General features: G+C 46.9%; 1 long non-coding RNA gene across 2 annotated transcripts; it reads right to left on the bottom strand.

The window, feature by feature from the left end:
• Positions 1–238: 238 nt before the first annotated feature.
• On the bottom strand, positions 239–18076 carry LOC115476670. Of its 2 annotated transcripts, XR_003943216.1 has the most exons (3): positions 18003–18076; positions 16754–16909; positions 239–441 (listed from the first exon to the last, which is right to left on the bottom strand). It is a non-coding gene; the product is annotated as an uncharacterized LOC115476670 (long non-coding RNA). The 2 variants fall into 2 exon arrangements; XR_003943215.1 differs by lacking the exon at positions 239–441 and having other exon boundaries at positions 16668–16909.
• Between the last annotated feature and the right edge of the window lie 2332 nt (positions 18077–20408).

Below are 20408 nucleotides of genomic sequence, written 5' to 3'. Positions count from 1 at the left end.
ACTAAATTATTGCCAGTGTATTTATATGATAAATCACAGATAAATAGTCCCACAACATTCAAATTGTGGGGGTATAAATATCGAAATACAAACAGAACCCAGCACTAAAAGATCTTCACATAAAACACTCTTCTCATATGTATGACATCTCAACCATGAAGAGTGTTCTATGTGTGGTGGCGGTGGTCGAAAGTAGAGGGGGCCAGGACTAAATCTGTGGGGGCCCATGCCCCCATGGCCCCGCCTAACTATGCCCCTGGTTTCAAGGTGTTGTGGATCTCATCAGCACTCTTCTGCCATTACTCTTACTGTGGCACCGGGTTCCCTCCACTAGTATCATACTCTGTTGCAATTTGCTTGTTGTTTGAAGTACTTGGATATAAATATTGTCAGCAACTAGTCAGATCCTCTGTGCTAGGGGAGGACTATGCTTGGATTAACCTATGGAAACAGGAGAAGAAAAATAAATCATAAAATATTGACAGGCGAGGGGGGCAGTCACGGGATTTAACAGCCAAAACTTACTGAGCAACATTATACTGGGAATGGTATGGATGGTGAGGGGAAGGAGATGGTTACATTCTGGAGACCTGTGAAGATAAGACAGGGAAATTTCCCATATATGGCAGACAGGGCCTGCCTGGTGCATCCCCAGGATGTACAGTACAGGGCACAGCACAGCCAGTTTTCAAGACAGCAGTGCCAAAGGCAGAAGCAAGTGTGCATCGCTCTTGCCCCTCTTGTTAAAGTATGGTAGGGTGGGCTCATGAGGGCTGGGAGAGGGATCGGGGGTGCAAGGGTGCCACTAGACTGCCAGTGGAATGTTTTAAGTGTGGGTGGGGGGGCCTCTAGACAGGATTGGAAATTCAGTTCACGGAGGGAGATGCCAGTATTTTGTTGTAAGTTTTAACAGTTTTATTGAGGATCAAAACAAAAAAACAAACAAACAGCAAATTGCTGAACAATTACACAAGGCAAAGGCAACAGTAAATTACGTGACAACAAAGAAGCAATGATATAACAGCGAACAAAGCACCATACAGCATGAGACCATGATCCCAATTTTTATAAACATCCCACTACCATCCATTCCCATGATCCTTATCCTTTGAGAATAAAACCACGACTACCCATTTTCTGGACTTTTATGACTCCAGGCCATCTTATTAAGATGAGTGTGCCTGAGATTCCCTAACCTCTCCTCTCAACCCCACCCACCCAGGCAGAGGATCCTAAAACAGCCTAGTGGTAGGCAATAACCAAATCGTGATATGCTCTGGAATTTACTCAGTACTGCATTTCTTGCCTTGTGTGAGATAGTTTGTAGATAACAATTCCAAACAGACAACAAAGCCTTTTAACACAGCAGTAATTTATATGTTAAAAAGAACGTGCAGGACATGAGGGGAAGGCAGAACAGGGCAGGTATTGTGGTGGCACCAGAGACCGATGCTGGACAAGGCTTCAGCTGGCAGGGGTTAGCGACCCCAGCCAGCCAAGGTATTTGCTGCGGCAGGGCGGCAAGGCAGCGAGGGGGAGGGGGAGCAGCAGCGGGGCAGCAGACTAAAATGTGCCCCCCTACCTCAGGCTCTGGTCCCCTCCCACTGCGAGGTCTGGCTACGCCCCTGGGATATACTGAAAACCTGGCTGGTGTGCCCCCAGGACCAGCTTTGGGAACTACTGCATTAGAGAGAAAATCCGCTGGCAAGCGGAGAACTCAAACGCCCCACGGTAAAGACAACAGTTTCTGATATCCTTGGTCGCTCTCCCACTTTCTCTCAACTACTGCATTAGGACATTGTGCATGACATGTGCTGCTTCAGATGGGGACTGCTATGGCACTTTGGCCTTCCTCTTTCCACTCTCTGATATCCGCACCCCTGCTCTCTCAGATCTACTTAGTCTTGCTTATGGGTGTCAGCATTTTAAATGTGCCCCTGGTAAATGTAGAAGGTGAGGGGAGACATGATAGAGGTATATAAAATAATGAGTGGAGTGGAACAGGTGGATGTGAAACGTCTGTTCACGCTTTCCAAAAATACTAGGACTAGGGGGCATGCGATGAAACTACAGTGTAGTAAATTTAAAACAAATCAGAGAAATATTTTCTTCACCCAACGCATAATTAAACTCTGGAATTCGTTGCCGGAGAATGTGGTGAAGGCGGTTAGCTTGGCAGAGTTTAAAAAGGGGTTAGACAGTTTCCTAAAGGACAAGTCCATAAACCACTACTAAATGGACTTGGGAAAAATCCACAATTTCAGGAATAACGTATAGAATGTTTGTACGTTTAGGAAGCTTGCCAAGTGCCCTTGGCCTAGATTGGCTGCTGTTGTGGACAGGATGCTGGGCTCGATGGACCCTTGGTCTTTTCCCAGTGTGGCATTACTTATGTACTTATGTGTTCCTACTACTACTACTACTACTACTATTTAGCATTTCTATAGCGCTACGAGGCGTACGCAGCGCTGCACAAACATAGAAGAAAGACAGTCCCTGCTCAAAGAGCTTACAATCTAATAGACAAAAAAATAAATAAAGTAAGCAAATTAAATCAATTAATGTGAACGGGAAGGAAGAGAGGAGGGAAGGTGGAGGCGAGTGGTTACAAGTGGTTACGAGTCAAAAGCAATGTTAAAGAGGTGGGCTTTCAGTCTAGATTTAAAGGTGGCCAAGGATGGGGCAAGATGTAGGGGCTCAGGAAGTTTATTCCAGGCGTAGGGTGCAGCGAGACAGAAGGCGCGAAGTCTGGAGTTGGCAGTAGTGGAGAAGGGAACAGATAAGAAGGATTTATCCATGGAGCGGAGTGCACGGGAAGGGGTGTAGGGAAGGACGAGTGTGGAGAGATACTGGGGAGCAGCAGCGTGAGTACATTTATAGGTTAGTAGAAGAAGCTTGAACAGGATGCGAAAACGGATAGGGAGCCAGTGAAGGGTCTTGAGGAGAGGGGTAGTATGAGTAAAGCGACCCTGGCGGAAGACGAGACGGGCAGCAGAGTTTTGAACCGACTGGAGGGGAGAGGTGACTAAGTGGGAGGCCAGCAAGAAGCAGATTGCAGTAGTCTAAACGAGAGGTGACAAGGGTGTGGATGAGGGTTTTGGTAGAGTGCTCGGAAAGAAAGGGGCGGATTTTACGGATATTGTAAAGAAAGAAACGACAGGTCTTGGCAATCTGCTGGATATGAGCAGAGAAGGAGAGAGAAGAGTCAAAGATGACCCCAAGGTTTCGAGCTGAGGAGACAGGGAGAATGAGAAAGCCATAAACAGAAATAGAAAACGGGGGGAGCGGGAAGGTGGGTTTGGGGGGAAAAATGAGAAGCTCGGTTTTGGTCATATTTAATTTCAGGTGGCATTGAGACATCCAGACAGCAATGTCAGACAAGCACGCTGAAACTTTGGTTTGGATGCAAGGTGAGATATCAGGGGTAGAAAGGTAGATTTGGGAGTCATCAGCAAAGAGATGGTAGGAAAAGCCATGGGATGAGATTAATGAACCAAGGGAAGAAGTGTAGATAGAAAAGAGGAGGGGACCAAGAACAGAACCCTGAGGTACGCCGACAGAGGGATAGAAGTAGAAGAGGATCCACCAGAGTGAACACTAAAGGTGCGGAGGGAGAGGTAGGAAGAGAACCAGGAAAGGACAGAGCCCTGGAATCCAAGTGAGGACAGGGTATCGAGAAGTTTGCTGTGATCGACAGTGTCAAAAGCAGCGGAAAGATCAAGAAGAATGAGGATAGAATATTGACCTCTGGATTTAGCCAGTAATAGGTCATTGGAGACTTTAGTAAGCGCAGTTTCGGTTGAGTGGAGAGGGCGAAAACCAGATTGTAGTGGGTCAAGAATAGCATGTGAGGAGAGAAAATCAAGGCAGCGGCAGTGAACAGCACGCTCAAGTAATTTGGAGAGAAAAGGAAGGAGGGAGATGGGTCGGTAATTAGAGGGACAAGTAGGGTCGAGTGAAGGCTTCTTAAGGAGAGGTGTAACCACAGCATGTTTAAAGGCAGCAGGGACAGTCGCAGTGGAAAGTGAGAGGTTGAGAATGTGACAGATAAAAGGAATAAGAGCAGGAGAGATGGCATTAAGAAGGTGGGTGGGAATGGGATCAGAGGAACAGGTGGTACATTTTGAGGAAGAAAGGAGAAGTGTAGTTTCCTCAATAGTAACTTCAGGAAAGGAGGAAAGGGAATGAGGGGAAGGAGAGAGAGGGGAACGGACTAGTGGAGGGAGAGGTGGTGAGGTAGAGAAAGCAAGGTTTATCTTTTGAACCTTGTTGTGAAAGAATTCAGCAAGGGTGTGAGGAGATAATGAATGGGGAGTTGGGGGAGGGGGCACCTTGAGGAGAGAGTTCAATGTGGTGAAGAGAAGTCGAGGATTAGAGCCAAGAGAGTTGGTCAGTTGGATATAATAATCCTGTTTGGCACGTAAAAGAGCAGATTGGAAGGAGGTCAGCATGAACTTAAAGTGTAAGAAATCAGCAAGGGCCCGAGATTTCTGTCAGAGGCGTTCGGCGGAGCGGGTACAGGAACGTAGGTAGCGGATATTAGAAGTCAGCCAAGGTTGGGGTTTTGTACGCCTTACAGGGCGGGTCATCAAAGGTGCAAGAGTGTCTAAGGCAGAGGATAGAGTATTGTTGTAAGAAGAAACAGCCTCGTTGACAGACGTGGATGGTGCCACAGTAGAGAGGAGGTTTGAAACATGGGAGGATAGAGATGAAGGGTCAATATCGTGAAGATTCCTAGATAAATTAGATAAGATAGGACGGGACTGGGAGGGAGGAGATTTAAGTGTGAAAGTTATAAGATGGTGATCAGAGGAGGGAAGATCAGAGGCAAGGAAACTAGAGGGTGAACAGTTGGAGGAGAAGATGAGATCAAGACAGTGACCATTTTGATGAGTGGGGGAGGTGGAGCATAGTTGGAGATTAAAGGAGGATGTTAAAGCGAGTAACTTGGAAATATAAGAGTTGGAAGGATCATTAGCAGGAATATTAAAGTCACCAAGGATGAGAGAGGGGGAGGAAGGATCATGGAAGAAGGCAAGCCAGGCATCAAAGTCACTGAGAAAGGATGAAAGGGACTTATCAGGGGGACGATAAATGACCGCTATTCGAAGAGGCAGAGGAGAGAAAAGGGGGATAGAGTGGACTTCAAAGGAGGAAAAACAGTGAGATTGAGGTGGAAGAAGGGGTTGAAATCTGGAGGAGGGAGAGAGAAGTAGTCCAACACTGCCCCCATGGCCAGCAGGGCGAGGAGTATGTGAAAATAGATAATTGCCATGGCACAGGGCTGCGACTGAAGCAGAGTCATCAGGGCAGAGCCAGGTTTCTGTTATGGCGAGCAGATGGAGGTGACGCGAGATAAAGAGGTCCTGGATATAGGCGAGTTTGTTACAGATAGAGCGGGCATTCCATAGGGCACAAGAGAAGGGCAGAGAAGAGGAGAGGAGTAGAGAAATAGAGATGAGGTTAGAGAGGTCGCGGTGAGATCTGTAGAGTTGGGATAATAGTTGGTGAGGGGGGCCAGGATTGGGATTGATGTCACCGGCTGAGAGTAAGAGAAGGAGTAAAAGAGAGCGGAGGAGAGTAGGAGAGGTGTGGCCACGAAGGCGTCGAAGGCGAGAGGTATTTAGGTGGAATGGGGAAGGCAAAATGGACGAAAGAAAGAGGCGGAGATTAAAAGCCAAGAGGGAGGAAGAGGGTAGGAGAGAAGGTGAGGTGATGAAGTCGATGGATGGGCAGTGAGTTCCTGTAGCGGAGAGAGGTAGGGGGTGAGAGAAAAGATTAGGAAGGGACAGGGCTAGGAAGAGAATGTGAATAGGGGCCATAAATGACTGAGGTACTTTAGCAACTAGGAAGAAGATTAGATGTAAAGAGAAAAATGCCCCACGCGCCGTTAGGCGCGTGGCACCTAGAGCGGAGGCCCTGAGTGGATCGGAGTGGACCTGGGTGTCACCCCGGAGAAGGCTGTAAGGATATGCAGATGAGCTGCAAGTCCTCCACAGCACCTGAAAGGCAGCCGGTGGTAGAGCTGGGCACCTCTCAGCTGAGGAAAGGCTTACCAGGGGTTAGGCCGAAGCCAGCATTCCTCCCCCTGAGGGTCGCCTGATCCTAGCCAAAAAGCATCTGGAAACTCTGTGCACTTGGAGCGAGGGCCCTGGGAAGATCGGGGTGGAACTGGAGTCACCCTGGATACAGCTGTGAGGAAATGCAGAAGGGCTGCAAGTCCTCCACAGCACCTGGTGGGAGCGCTGGGCACCTAGAGCGGAGGCCCTGAGTGGATCGGAGTGGACCTGGGTGTCACCCCGGAGAAGGCTGTAAGGATATGCACTTGGGAAAAGATAGCTGTACCACTCACATGGGGCAAAGAAAATTAATGGTGCAGCCACTAGCATTGAAAGTGGTTAACTGCACATCCAGGGGGTAATTCTATAGAGAGCCATAGGAGCCAGCTCTGTGGGTGCTTGAGCATCCCCAATATTGAACAACAGGGCTGCCGAGAGAGGGGCATGGGGGGGTCATCATGTTTGATAGATAAAAGGTATTAAAACCCCATCCTGCAGGTTTATAATTTAGAACATGGCAGCCCATGTGGAGGGGGTGGCAGTGACCCAAGTGGGGGAGGGGGGCAGCAGCTGAAATGGCTCTGCCCCAGGTCCAACTCTGTCTCTCAGCAGCCCTGTTGAACAAACTCCTTGACTGTGTCCAGGGAGGAGTAATTTGCATTGGGTCTAGCACCCCCAATCATTTTGAAAAGTTGGTTTCTATGTAAGGAGCTGTCCATTTTTAGGTATCAAGAATGCCCATAAATGGTAGTATTCTAATCATTTTCACACATGTTGGTACTCAGGAGCTTAAATGACCTCTTACAGAAGTGCACGCTCTGCTTTAATGGTGTATACATTGCCAGTGGGCATCGGCTTAAAATAAGTGCCATAACCAGTGCCTAGTGGGCTCCCTGTCATAGAATTACCCCATCTTCTAATATAATAAAACGCACCCTCGACGTTCTGAGGACAACGTTCTATGAAGCCTTGAAGCCTGAAGCCTGAAGCCTGAAGCCTTGAAGCCATCTGACGTCACTCCCAGGCTGAGGCTGAAGTGTTCGTGGATTCGTGGTGTGAAGCCTTCAAGCCAGCCAGCCGTCTCTGCCCCGCCCTCGCGACAAAACAAACAAATCCGGAAGCGAAACGTCAGGGAAGGAGGCGGCGCTCCCGACGTCTAGCCTTCCCTTCGCTGTGTTCCGCCTTAAAAAGAAGGCGGAACACAGCGAAGGGAAAGCTAGACGTCGGGAGCGCCGCCTCCTTCCCTGACGCTTCGTTGCTGGAAACGCCACGGAGGTAAATTGAAAAAGAAGAAGAAAAAAAAAAACGATGCATGGATGCGAAGGGGGGGGGGGGGGGAGAAGAGGGGGGGGAGAAGAGGGGGGGGGAGAAGAGGGCGGGCCAGGCTGGGACATGGGATAGAGAGGAGCATGGATGCGAGGGGGGGGGGCATGGAAGGGAGAGAGGGGACTTGCTGGAAAAGGATGAATGGAGGGGGCAGGGGACAGAGGAGCATGGATGGGCATGGATTGGGAGGGCAGGGCTCAGGGAGAGAGGGAAATTGCTGGAAATGGATGAATGGAGGGGGCAGGGGACAGAGGAGCATGGATGGCCATGGATTGGGAGGGCAGGACTCAGGGAGAGAGGGAAATTGCTGGATAGGGATGAATAGAGGGGACAGATGGGCATGGATGGATATGGATTGCAGGGCAGGCCTCAAGGAGAGAGGGCAATTGCTGGATAGGGATGAATGGAGAGGCCAGGTGACAGAGGAGCATGGATGGGCATGGATTGGAAGGGCAGGACTCAGGGAGAGGGGAAATGCTGAATAGGGATGAATGGAGGGGACAGATGGCCATGGATGGATATGGATTGCAGGGCAGGCCTCAGGCAGAGAGGGGAAATGCTGCATAGGGATGAATGGAGGGGCCAGGTGACAGAGGAGCATGGATGGCCATGGATTGGAAGGGCAGGACTCAGGGAGAGGGGAAATGCTGGATAGGGATGAATGGAGGGGACAGATGGGCATGGATGGATATGGATTGCAGGGCAGGCCTCAGGCAGAGAGGGAAAATGCTGGATAGGGATGAATGGAGGGGGCAGGAGACAGAGAAACATGGATGGCCATGGATTGGGAGGGCAGGGCTCAGGGAGAGAGGGGAATTGCTGAAAAGGGATGAATGGAAGGGGCAGGGGACAGAGGAGCATGGATGGGCATTGATTGGGAGGGCAGGGCTCAGGGAGAGAGGGGAATTGCTGGAAAAGGATGAATGGAGGGGACAGATGGCCATGGATTGGGAGGGCACGGCCCACACTCTCTCTCTGATATACAATGTCTTTCTGACTCTCACTCTCACACACTCTGTCTCACACTGTATCACATTCACTCTCTATGTGCCACACAGTCACTCACACACTCGCTTGGTCTCATACACTCACTCAAACAGAGAATCTGTGTCTCACACACACTCTCTCTCTCGCCCACACACACACACTCTCACTCACACTGTGTCTCACATACACACTTGCACACACTCTCATTCTCACACACACACTCTCTCACAAACACACTCACACCCAGACTCACGCTCTCTCTCACACAATCACACTTTCACTCTGACTCTCAAACAGTCACTCTCACATACACTCTCCCAAACATACACACTCCGAGGAAAACCTTGCTAGCGCCCGTTTCATTTGTGTCAGAAACGGGCCTTTTTTACTAGTGTGTGTATAAAAAGCAGGGATTCTCTGTGACTCTAAAGCTGAAGTATTCACTGACCTGTGCCATGAAGCTAGTTCTGGATGCTTCCAGCAGTGAAAGAGCAGTTAATCATTTCCATGTTATTGTGCTGTATTTTTTTGCATTCTGCTATTTCATGGCTGCATTCACTGTGTGGATGGCTCCTCGCCAGCTACATCCCATAGTCCATCCACATGACTGCAGAACACAACAAAAATGATTCATTTCCTGAACAATGGAGAGTTTGTATCACAGCCAGAACCGTTTCAAAAGAGTTTTAGCCAGAAGCGCACTGGGCAGGTCAAGCTCAAGTGGCCTTATTCCTGACATATTCAGAGTGTTTTAATTTCCCCCTCTTGGACCTCTTTCTGACTCCAGATCACACGGGGGACTAAAGATACCTATTTCACATAACAGGCTCTGTCTGATTTCTCCCACCTTCATTGTCACCCAATCACAAGGAGGTCTGCTCTGGGTTTGCATTAGGGGCTGTAATAGAAATCTAATTCCCATAACTACTGCTTTCTGTCTTCCTGGATCTAGGTATACTCTGGGCCATTTATGTTCCCAGATAATGCCTATTAAAATTCTGTCTAAGTTTCTCCAGAGACTGAGTGTATGTGATCTGCCTTGTAAGCTAAATGTAAGGTAAAGAGAAGATAGTATAAAGACAGAGATAGGTTTAAATAGATAGATACTATTTATTTCTTACCCAAAGACAAGTCTTCAAGTTGGTACAAATACAGACATCAGACTTTAATCAGGTACATTCAGCAGAGAGATTCTGAGTACAACCGGACAGAGCTTCGCCCTCTGAGAAAACTCCCAGTTAAGGCACATTTTCCCCTCTTTTATACACAACCTCTCCATAGAAGTCAATGGTGGGAAACCTAGCTCTCAATTTCTGAGATGATACGTTCCCACGCGGGCTTATCAGTATGTTTTGGGAACAAGTTCTTTTTTCACATCTCATTTCTGAGACACCTGTTCCCTGTTGCAATAGTTTTCACATACTTTTCACACCATCTTAAGAACTCTGTAATAGGCTCCATTTTGTTCATCTTAAGAACTATGTAATAGGCTCCATTTTGTTCATCTGAGCCATCCTTTTTGTTTTTGTTTTCCCCAGTACAGGAGCTGAATTTGAATTAAAAATTGTACCAATTTGTAGCAGGACTCATTATTCAGAACCGCTTTTTACAGATTCTCAAATATTAAATCATGTACTTGTTATTTGGCTTAGTCAGTACTTCTTCAGTTATTTTAGGCTTCATAGCTTTGGCCCTCACTATTCCAGTGGTAGATCCAAAGCCAGGCCATATATTAACAAGAGAGAGATTGAATTTTGATGTGGCAGTGGAGAAAATGTGTTACAATGCAAACTGTTTTAAAGCTCTACTGAGACTCCCATACCTAGCACCTAGAGAGTGGACCACTTTGTTATTTTTTAGATCTATAATAGGAGACCCCTAGTGACTATGTGGACACTTTATAACAATAATGGGGTAAGGGGGGGGGGGGTCAAGTGATACTGCTTGGCTGAGTAGATGCCTGTCGGCTATGCTTCACTCTACTCACGCTGTTTTCTGCAAATGTTTCTGACTTCCCAAACCCCTGGGGACTTGATTCTCGCTTGGCTGCTTTGATTACAAACCCAGGCATTGATGGCGTGGCTGCCCAAGATCCTACTACTACTACTTATCATTTCTATAGTGCTACTACATGTACCCAGCACTGTACACTTGAACATGAAGAGACAGTCCCTGCTCGACAGAGCTTACAATCTAATTAGGACAGACAAACAGGACAAATAAGGGATAACAGAATTACTAACATGGGAATGATAAAACATACATGGGTACTGAACAAGTGAATAGGGGTTAGGAGTTAAAAGCAGCATCAAAAAGGTGGGCTTTTAGCCTAGATTTGAAGACAGCCAGAGATGGAGCTTGATGTACTGGCTCAGGAAGTCTATTCCAGGCATATGGTGCAGCAAGATAAAAGGAACAGAGTCTGGAGTTAGCAGTGGAGGAGAAGGGTGCAGATAAGAGAGATTTACCCAGTGAACGAAGTTCCCGAGAAGAAGTGTAGGGAGAGATGAGAGTGGAGAGGTATTGAGGAGCTGCAGAATGAATGCACTTGTAAGTCAATAAGAGGAGTTTGAACTGTATGCGGAAACAGATAGGAAGCCAGTGAAGTGACTTGAGAGAGCTAATATGAGCATAGCGACACTGGCGGAAAAATAAGTCATGCAGCAGAATTTTGAACAAATTGGAGAGAGATGGCTAAGTGGGAGGGACCTGTGAGAAGCAAGTTACAATAGTCTAAGCAAGATCTTGATTCACGACCGGCATGGCATGCCGGTGAAAACGCCACAGCCTGGTAAAGATCGTGCGCGGATCGTGAGCCCCAAGATGGTGTCGCAAAGCAACAACACTTCTGTGATTACCTTACAAGAGGAAGCGGTTCAGGAGCTAACAAAACAGTTTACTGCAGTACTAGATGATTGGCTCTCCAAATTGCAGGCTTCTGTTGATGATATCAAAGAGAACTTGGAGTACTAGGGACTGAGGATTCAGCAAGCAGAGAAGTACCTCACCTAATAGAAGGATCGCACTGAAATATGGAGGCTCATCTTATCACAGCAGAGTCCCAGAACCACCAACTTCTATTGCTGACGGATGATTTGAGAAACAGGAGCAGGCATAATAATATCCGGATTATCAGCCTGCCAGACATGGTACAGGATAAACAGTTATGGGACTTTATTGAGACATGGCTCCCTTCTCACCTAGAAAACCCACTATCGGAACACGCCATGTGGGGGGGGGGGGGCGTTTGAGAGTATCCCTAGATTTACTGCAAATGCTGCACTTCAGGATATCCAATATAAAATACTGCATAGAGTATACATTACACGACAACGGGAGAGAGATATGGGTCTTATGCACAGATATTCAATGGGCAATGTCCGGGCATCAGCATTGAATATCCAGATATATGTGGATGGCCAGATAAGTGAAACCGGACAAAGGTAGGACTATGTTTTATGTGGTCCAATAATGAAGCACCACCCCCCACTGGCAGCAGCTTAGAGGGAACAGTGCACTCCTCCTTCCCAACATCATCTCTCTTTACTCCACCCTCACTGATCCAGCATCCTCTCTTGGTCCATCCCACAGCACCCTCTTTCCTCCACCATACTGTCTTCCTTACCAGCCCACTATCCTCTCCCTCTCTCCACCCCTCACATCTTCCTTCTAATGGTGGCAGCTCCAGGCTTCTTTCTTTATTTGGCCACTGGCAGATTAAGCTCCCCAGCAGCCCCATGACAGCGTCACAAGTATTTTAGACCTCAAGGGTCAGAAGGTTCCGTGCCCTCACTGCTGACCTCCTGATCTTCAGAAATGGTGAGCCTCAAGTTTTACAGTTTTAAAAATGCCTTAAAGAGTAGGTGGATGGTCCCAGAGATTACAAGTTGTGCCATCCCAAATTCTGGTGATCCAGCAGACCACCTTGTTCCACCTAACAGAAGAACTGGCCCTGGCTAATCATATGTGACCATCTCTGCGGAAAAGGTGACAAAAGTCACCAGAAACAAAAAATGAGGTTTGAATGAATTCTGTTAGAGCAAACAATTTGTAATACAGTCCAAACACCATCCTTTCATGTGAAAAAATAGAAGTTACAGAAGTTCAAATAAGTAATTTTTTCAGACTTCTTACGGACACGTGACATGAAAAATTGGCCATTCCTGGCATTTTTGATCCGCTACTGTAGTCATCTTTTCCCAGATATGGTCACACATAGAGCCCAATTGAACTGAAGAACCTCATTTTCTGCTGAAGCTGAATCTGTGACCAAAATTGGCCACTTATGTTTGGCAGAAATCAAAGCCATAAATGAAACTGTCCAGGCCCCACCTCCACCATCACTGTCACTGCTACCACACACAGCCAACATCTATCACCCCTCCCCCCCCCCACCACTACCACATAAAGCCTCCCTTTCCCCCTCCCAGACCCACCCATCAGACAGCTCCCCCATCTCCCCAGATCTACCTCAGACACCTTGGTGGTCTAGTTGAGTAACTGGAGCAAGAGCAATTCGCAGCAATCCCAAGATGGCCACTAAGAACTTCAGCGGCAGTCTCGCAAGACTGCTGCTGAAGCTCAAGGCAGTGGAGATGGCTCTTGCCCTGTTTAGGCCTCTAGACCACTAAGGTGCCTGAGGTAGGCCTGGGAGGGGTAGCTGGATGGCAGGTCTAGGAGGGGGGAAGGGAAGCTGTTGGCGGCAGCAGCTGTGAGGGGGGGATGAGTGAGGGGAAAGGGAGTTTGTGTGCTGCAGTGACAGCAGGGGTGAGGGTGAGGGCGTTTTGGTTTCCGAATTTCGGGCTGATTTCATTATTAAAAGGGGTGGGGAAATAGGTGTGGCTTGGGCAGAGAGTGGACATGTGCCTAGGCATAGCCTTGATACTGATTGGCTGAGAACCTAGAAGTTGGTGTGGCACCTGTCAAAATCAATTAGTTTGACAAATGGTATGTAAGTTATACTACTCTCCCTTTCTTCAGTGTGAACTACATATACCATTACACAGTCTCCTCCCATTCAACCAGTTTCTAAAATTAGAGGCACTTAGACTTACATAGTTACATAAACGGGCATAATCAAATGGGGCCGGCCATCTATAAGGGCGGCCATCTATAAGGGCGGCCATCTCTAATTTCGGCCCCGTAAAGCGGCACACCCGACCGTATTATCGAAACAAGATGGCCGGCCATCTTTTGTTTTGATAATACAGTTGGGGCCGGCCAAATCTCAACATTTGGCCCGCCCTTAGAGATCGCCGCCATTGGTTTTCGCCGATAATGTAAACTAATGGCAGCCATCTCAAACCTGGCCAAATCCAAGCCATTTGGTCATGGGAGGAGCCAGCATTTGTAGTCCACTGGTCCCTCTCACATGCCAGGACACCAACCGGGCACCCTAGGGGGCACTGCAGTGGACTTCACAAATTGATCCCAGGTGCATAGCTCCCTTACCTTGGGTGCTGAGCCCCCCAAACCCCCCCCCCCAAAACCCACTACCCACCACTGTACATCACTACCATAGCCCTTAAAGGGTAACGGGGGGCACCTAGATGTGGGTAAAGTGGGTTTCTGATGAGTTTTGGAGGGCTCCCATTTACCACCACAAGTGTAACAAGTAGGGGGGGATGGGCCTGGGTCTGCCTGCCTGAAGTGCACTGCAGTACCCACTAAAAACTGCTCCAGGGACCTGCATAGTGCTGTGATGGAGCTGGGTATGACATTTGAGGCTGGCAAAAAAATGTATTTCAATTTTTTGTGTGTGTGTGGGAGGGGGGTTGGTGACCACTGGGGGAGTAAGAGGAGGTGATCCCCGATTCCCTCCGGTGGTCATCTGGTCAGTTCAGGCAACTTTTCAAGGCTTGGTTGTGAACAAAAAAGGACTAAGTCGGCCAAATGCTCGTCAGAGCCGGCCTTCTTTTTTTCATTATTGGCCGAGGCCAGCCATCTCTTAACCACGCCCCCATCCTGCCTTCGGTACACTGCCGACACGCCCCCTTGAACTTTGGCCGGCCCTGCGACGGAAAGTAGCTGAAGCCGGCTAAAATCGGCTTTCGATTATACCGATTTGGTCGGCCGTAGAAGGCCGGCCATCTCCCAATTTGTGTCGGAAGATGGCCGGCCTTCTCCTTTGAAAATAAGCAGGATAGTAACCTATGGAACTTTGTAAGTCTAAGTGCTTTAAAAATGAGCCTCCACGTCACTTTATGGCTCTTTGCCTATGAGAAACTGTATCAAACTCTCACTGAAATCTATGTATACCACATCTAGTCCTCTGCCACAATCAATGCAATGTCAAAGAAACTGATCAGATTCACCTGCCAAGACCTACCACTGATAAAACCAAGCTGCCTCAGATCCTGAAATGCACTGGATTACAGAAACTGCATTATTCTTTGTATTAGCAATGTTTCCATTAATTTACTCATCACAGAGGTGAGACTAACCAGCCTATGGCTTCCAACCTCGTCCTTACTTCTGCTTTTGTGAGCAGGAAAGAAATCCAACCTTCTCTTCCAGTTCCGTCTGGACCCTTAGATGTATCCCAGCTGAGCCCATTGTTTTGTCTACTCTTAGTTTAGCTCTTCTAAAAGTCATAGTAACATAGTAGCACAATAAATGATGGCAGACCTGTGTGGTCCATCCAGTCTGCCCGACAAATTAGCCAGAGTTGTACCTGCACCTCTTTATGCCCTGTTTAAAGTGTGAAGATCATTCAAATTGTGCTTCTATATAGAGATCTGTATTTATCCCATAAGTTTCTGAATTCCATCACTATTTTTGCCCCTACTACCATCTCCATGAAAAAGTATTCCTGACATTACTCCTAAGTCTACCACCCTGCAACCTCAAGTTATGCCCTCTGGTTCTATTGCTTCTCTATGTTTGAAAACCATTTGTTTGTATATTAACACCTTTCAAGTATTTAAATTAGTGTGGCTGTGCCACATGAATTTTATCTTACCTTGTATTTGTTCACACCGGAGTCTGCAAACGCCTCTCCGGTACTATGTAAGCCACATTGAGCCTACAAATAGGTGGGAAAATGTGGGATATAAATGTAACAAATAAATATCTATATCATATCTCCTCGTCCCTCTTTCCTCTACGGTGTACATATTCAGGTCTTCAAATCTCTTCCCATTTGTCTCAGGGGCGTAGCCAGACAACAGATTTTGGGTGGGCCTAGGCAAGAATTGGGTGGGCACCAAGTGTTCTCCCCCCCTCCAAAAAAAAAAAAACAATCTCAGCTGGTGGGAAAATGCTTCTTTCCACCTTGGCAGCAGTATATCCCACAGTATTGCACTGAAAACTGAGCATGCGCAGGTGCTGGTGTCGTGGAGAGTAGCGTTTTTGTTACCATCAGGGGAAATCTTCAGCTGGCGGAGCTTGGGATTCCCACCAGTTACCACTAAACATGTGCTACTGTTGGGTGGGCCTGAGCCATAAATGGGTGGGCCATGGCCCACCCAAGCCCACCTGTGGCTACGCCACTGATTTGTCTTTTGGCACAAACCCCATACCTTTTATGTCACATTCCTCTGAACAACTTCAAGTTTTTTAAGTCCTTAATGAGATATGGCCTCCAAAATTGAACACAATATTCCAAGTAAGGCCTCACCAATGATGTGTACAAGGACATTAACACCTCCTTTCTGTTGCTGGTTTGCCTCTCTCTAAGCAGGCTAGCATCCTTCTGGCTATGGCCACCATCTTGTCACATTGTTTTGCCACCTTGAGATCCTCGGATACTATCATCCCAAGGTTCCTATCTACAGTATTTGTGCGTATCAGCCTCTTGTCCCCTATCACATATAGTTCCTTTAGATTTCTACACCCCAAGTGCATCACTCTCCACTTCTTCACATTAAACTAACTGCCAAACATTACAACATTCTTCTAATTTTTGTAGATCAGTTGTCCTCCCTGATTGCTTTTCTCCAGTTTTTATTCTTGTGCTTGGTTTTTCACTGGATGTACCAAGGAGAAGGGGGTCAGAGTTTGTTTTCTTTCCAGTCTTGTGTGCCTCTGACTTCCCATAGGCTGTGACTAGTATAGCCTCTCCTCCCCTTCCTGGAGACCGATTAATCCCTTGCTTGAAAAGCAGGGTAATGGGATCAGTGAGGCCAGCTCTTCCCTCAGTCCAGCCTCTCCTCCTTATTGCCCAGTGACCTGTGGAGATATTAGGAAGGCTGCTGCTCTACGAGAAGCATTTAGCCTCATTCATAATCCTTATGTGGAAATAAAATTGAAGTCTCCTAAGGAAGCTTTGCAACGAATCATTTCAACCCTGGCAAATAAGAATGATGGAACACAATTTCATTGACAAGCTAAATCGTACATTAAAAGATCTACAGGCCAACTCATCAAAAGTCATTGCGGACCTGGATAAGGAATCTGATGTCTATATTCTGTTCTGGATGACCAAAACCATCAATCAGGAACACGCTCAGAAGTCTCAGGAGCTGCAGAATTAGCTGGCTCAATCCACAAATGCCTTGGAAAGTTCTGAAGAGCTCCTGGATTTTGCATCCCAGTCACTGGATATTAAGAAGACAGAGGAACATTCAAAGAGTCACTGTGGCTGCTGCCTATTACCTCTCTTTGAAACCCAAATCATTCAAAGTCTACCTCACTTCCATTCCTACATGTATTTGTTTCTGCGGTTCTGCTCCTGGCCCTTTCTCTGTACACACAGATCAGAAACGTATATTAGGCAATTCTGCTTTATCCTCATCAGTTCTACATATTCTCCCCTTCAGCCTTGAGTCTCACAGTACCACTTTTGAACTTCACCCTGTCACTAACATATCTAAAATAAAATGTCTCCCCCCCCCCCCCCCCATTTTACCATAGTGACTATTTTCCATTTACATCTTGGCTTTCCTGACCTTTTCCAGATATTGTTGTTTGACTTTCTCTTTCTGTGATCTCTTGTAGTTTATGAATTCTAGCCATTTCCCCTTACCTTACCTCATTTTGAACCAGAGACAAAAAACAAGAAAATCTTTACTTGTCCTTGTAAATCCTATCAAACATTTTGGTTTCTTTGTGCCTCCACTCTAAGCTAATAGGTATAGCTGGGGGATTTTTAACATCTCTCTCTGCCTCCTTTACAGGACTTCCAGAGCTGCTAAATTACTCAGTTCCCCAAGGAATAATTTTTGGTTGGTCCTGTTTTTGAATATACATCCCAAAGCAGTTTGGGATTTGTAGTTCCCAAGTCTACCCATTGAAACCAGAGCTGCAGGTTCCACAAAGCATCAGGATGGGGTTACCAAAAATCCAAGACTGGTCAACATTTCCCTCCTGGAACTGGATAACTTTGCAGTTTTGGAGAACACAAATTCTATCAGGGAAAATAATGGATATCAAGCAAAAACGCCCATTTCTGAACAAATGAAACGGGCCCTAGGAAGGCTATCATCTAAGCGTTTTCTCATCTCTCTCCCCTGCCCTTCCCTCCATGTCCAGTGATTCTCCGCTCCGCTCCCCTCCCATCCATGTCCTGCGATTCTCTCCTCCCATCCATGTCCAGCAATTCTCCCCTTCCCTCCCTTCCTCTGTCCTCCCATCCCATCTCACCCATGTCCAATGATTCTCCTCTCCCCTCCCCTCCCATCCCATCCATACCTCAGGTCGCAGCGGCAGCAGACTCGGCTTGGTGGAGCCGACAGCCTTCCCTTGACTTCCCTCTCAGTGTCCCGCCCTCCTCTGATGTCATTTCGTCTTTCCACGAGGGCGGGACACTGAGAGGGAAGGGAATGCTGGAGGCAAGCTGACATAAGCTCATTAGCATATGGTTACAAACCCAGCCAGGGAGGCAGATTGACCAATTATTATATAGAGATATGGAAAGCTGATGAATAGAGGGAAGTGTATTCAAGGGAGGAAACCCAGGGGAAGGACAGAAAAGATTAGATCCCAGCACCTACAGAGCCTTATCACTAGGGTTACTATATGGCTCCAGAAAAAGGAGGACAGATTGAGCTAGTCTGGGTTTTACTTCTATTGCTTTCAATAGAAGTAAAATCCAGATTTATCTGGAGTCATATAGCAAACTTACTTATCACAATGTGAATATTCTTGTTTACATCCCCTACTAGATCAGTGTTTTCATAGTTGGTCCTGGAGTATACTCCCTTAACAGTCAGGTTTTCAGGATATCCTCAATGAATATGCATGAAAGAGATTTTCATATAATGGAGGCAATGTTCGCAAATCACTTTCATGTATATTCACTGTGAATACCTTGAACACTTGACTGGCAAGGAGGTACTTATGAATCAGAGAAACTTTTCTTCACACAACGTGTAATTAAATTCAGTGGCGTCGTGAGGGCAGCTGACACCCGGGGCAGGTCGCCGCTGCGCACCCCCCCCCAGGTGCAGCGCGACGCACCCTCCCCCCTCCGTAGTGCAACCCCCCCCCCGCGAGAACATACCTGGGTGGAACACAGTGAGGGGCGGGCGGGAGGGCCAATCCGCCGAGTGCACGCTGCTGGGGGGTGTCGGCGCCTCGCTGGTTCCTTGCTCTCTCTGCCCCAGAACAGGAAGTAACCTGTTCCGAGGCAGAGAAAGCAAGAAACCAGCGAGGCGCCGACACCCCCCAGCGGCGTGCACCCGGGGCGGACCGCCCCACCGCCCCCCCCTTCCTACGCCACTGATTAAATTCTGGAATTTGTTGCCAGAGAATGTGGTAAAGGTGGTTAGCTTAGTGGAGTATAAAAAAGGTTTGGATGGCTTCCTAAAGGAAAAGTCCATAGACCATTATTAAAATGACTTGGGGAAAATCCACTGCTTATTTCTGGGATAAGCAGCATAAAATCAATAGGATCTTGCCAGGTATTTGTGACCAGGATTGGCCTCTGTTGGAAACAGGACACTAGGCTTGATGGACCATTGGTCTGTCCCAGTGTGGCAATACTTATATACTTATGTACTCCAGGACCACCTCAGACAACACCATTCTAGATGAATGTGGTTTTAGTTCTGGAATATTTCTGCAGAAATGAAGCCCCTGGTGTGGATTCAAAGCTACTATGACTGGAAAATTGAACATAAGAATATAAGACCATAAGCGTTGCCATACTGGGACAAATCGAAGGTTTATCAAGCCCAGTCTTCTGTTTGCAACAGTGGCCAATCCAGGTCATACATACCTGGCAGGCTTAGTGGATATTCATTCCAAAAAGGTGGGTCAACACAAGAAAGAAAGAGAGGTTTTATCTGGATGGCGATATTTGTCATTATTTGTATATTTATCATTATTTGCATAAGAGAGAACTGAAGAATAGGAGCCAGCTCTATGGATGCCAGTGGGTGCTGAGCACCGCCAGTATTGAGCAAACGCCTTCATTGTGTCCAGGGAGGGGTAATATGTATTCTGTTTGGCACACCCAACCATTTTGAAATGTTGGTGCCTATGAATGGAAGTACACTGGGCATTTCACCAGCTGTCATGATGCAGCATTTACTAGGAGCGTTATTCATCCTGTGCTCTGTCTGGGTTTCACCAAAGCAGCATTAACCAGAGATTATTTTTTGCCCAAAACAGTGCAGAAGCCCTGGGCTGAGTTATTATTACCTTATTTTACTTTACGTTATTTGAAGACACACCTCACTGTTAAGCTCCAAGCTTATGACAATGACTACGCAATATTTTTGCATAAGCAACATTAAAAAAAATGCAATTACAGTATACAGAAACATTATGCATTAGCAAATTACAACAATAAATCTTAGTAATATTCAAAATAAAATAAGGCATTAAATTGTCTTGTTATAAAATATTCCTGAAAATATCCTGAAAATACCAGGCTTTCTGATGTCTTTTAAAAGAGGGATAGTACTGAATTTCTCTTACCAACAGAAATGTCATTCCACAGTTTAGGACCCATAAATCTAAAATCACAGGTAAAGGAAGACATTAATCTAATCCCACTTGGGATATGACTTAACTTTGCTGTGGCAAACCTAGGGACTCTTTTACCAAGAAGTGCTAAAAAGTGGCCTGTTGTAGTTCCAACATAAGAACATA

The sequence above is a fragment of the Microcaecilia unicolor genome, chromosome 8 (assembly GCF_901765095.1).
Source record: "Microcaecilia unicolor chromosome 8, aMicUni1.1, whole genome shotgun sequence".
NCBI lineage: Eukaryota > Metazoa > Chordata > Amphibia > Gymnophiona > Siphonopidae > Microcaecilia > Microcaecilia unicolor.
Note: the sequence above shows the minus strand (reverse complement) of the source record. Positions and strands in the feature narration are given on the sequence as shown.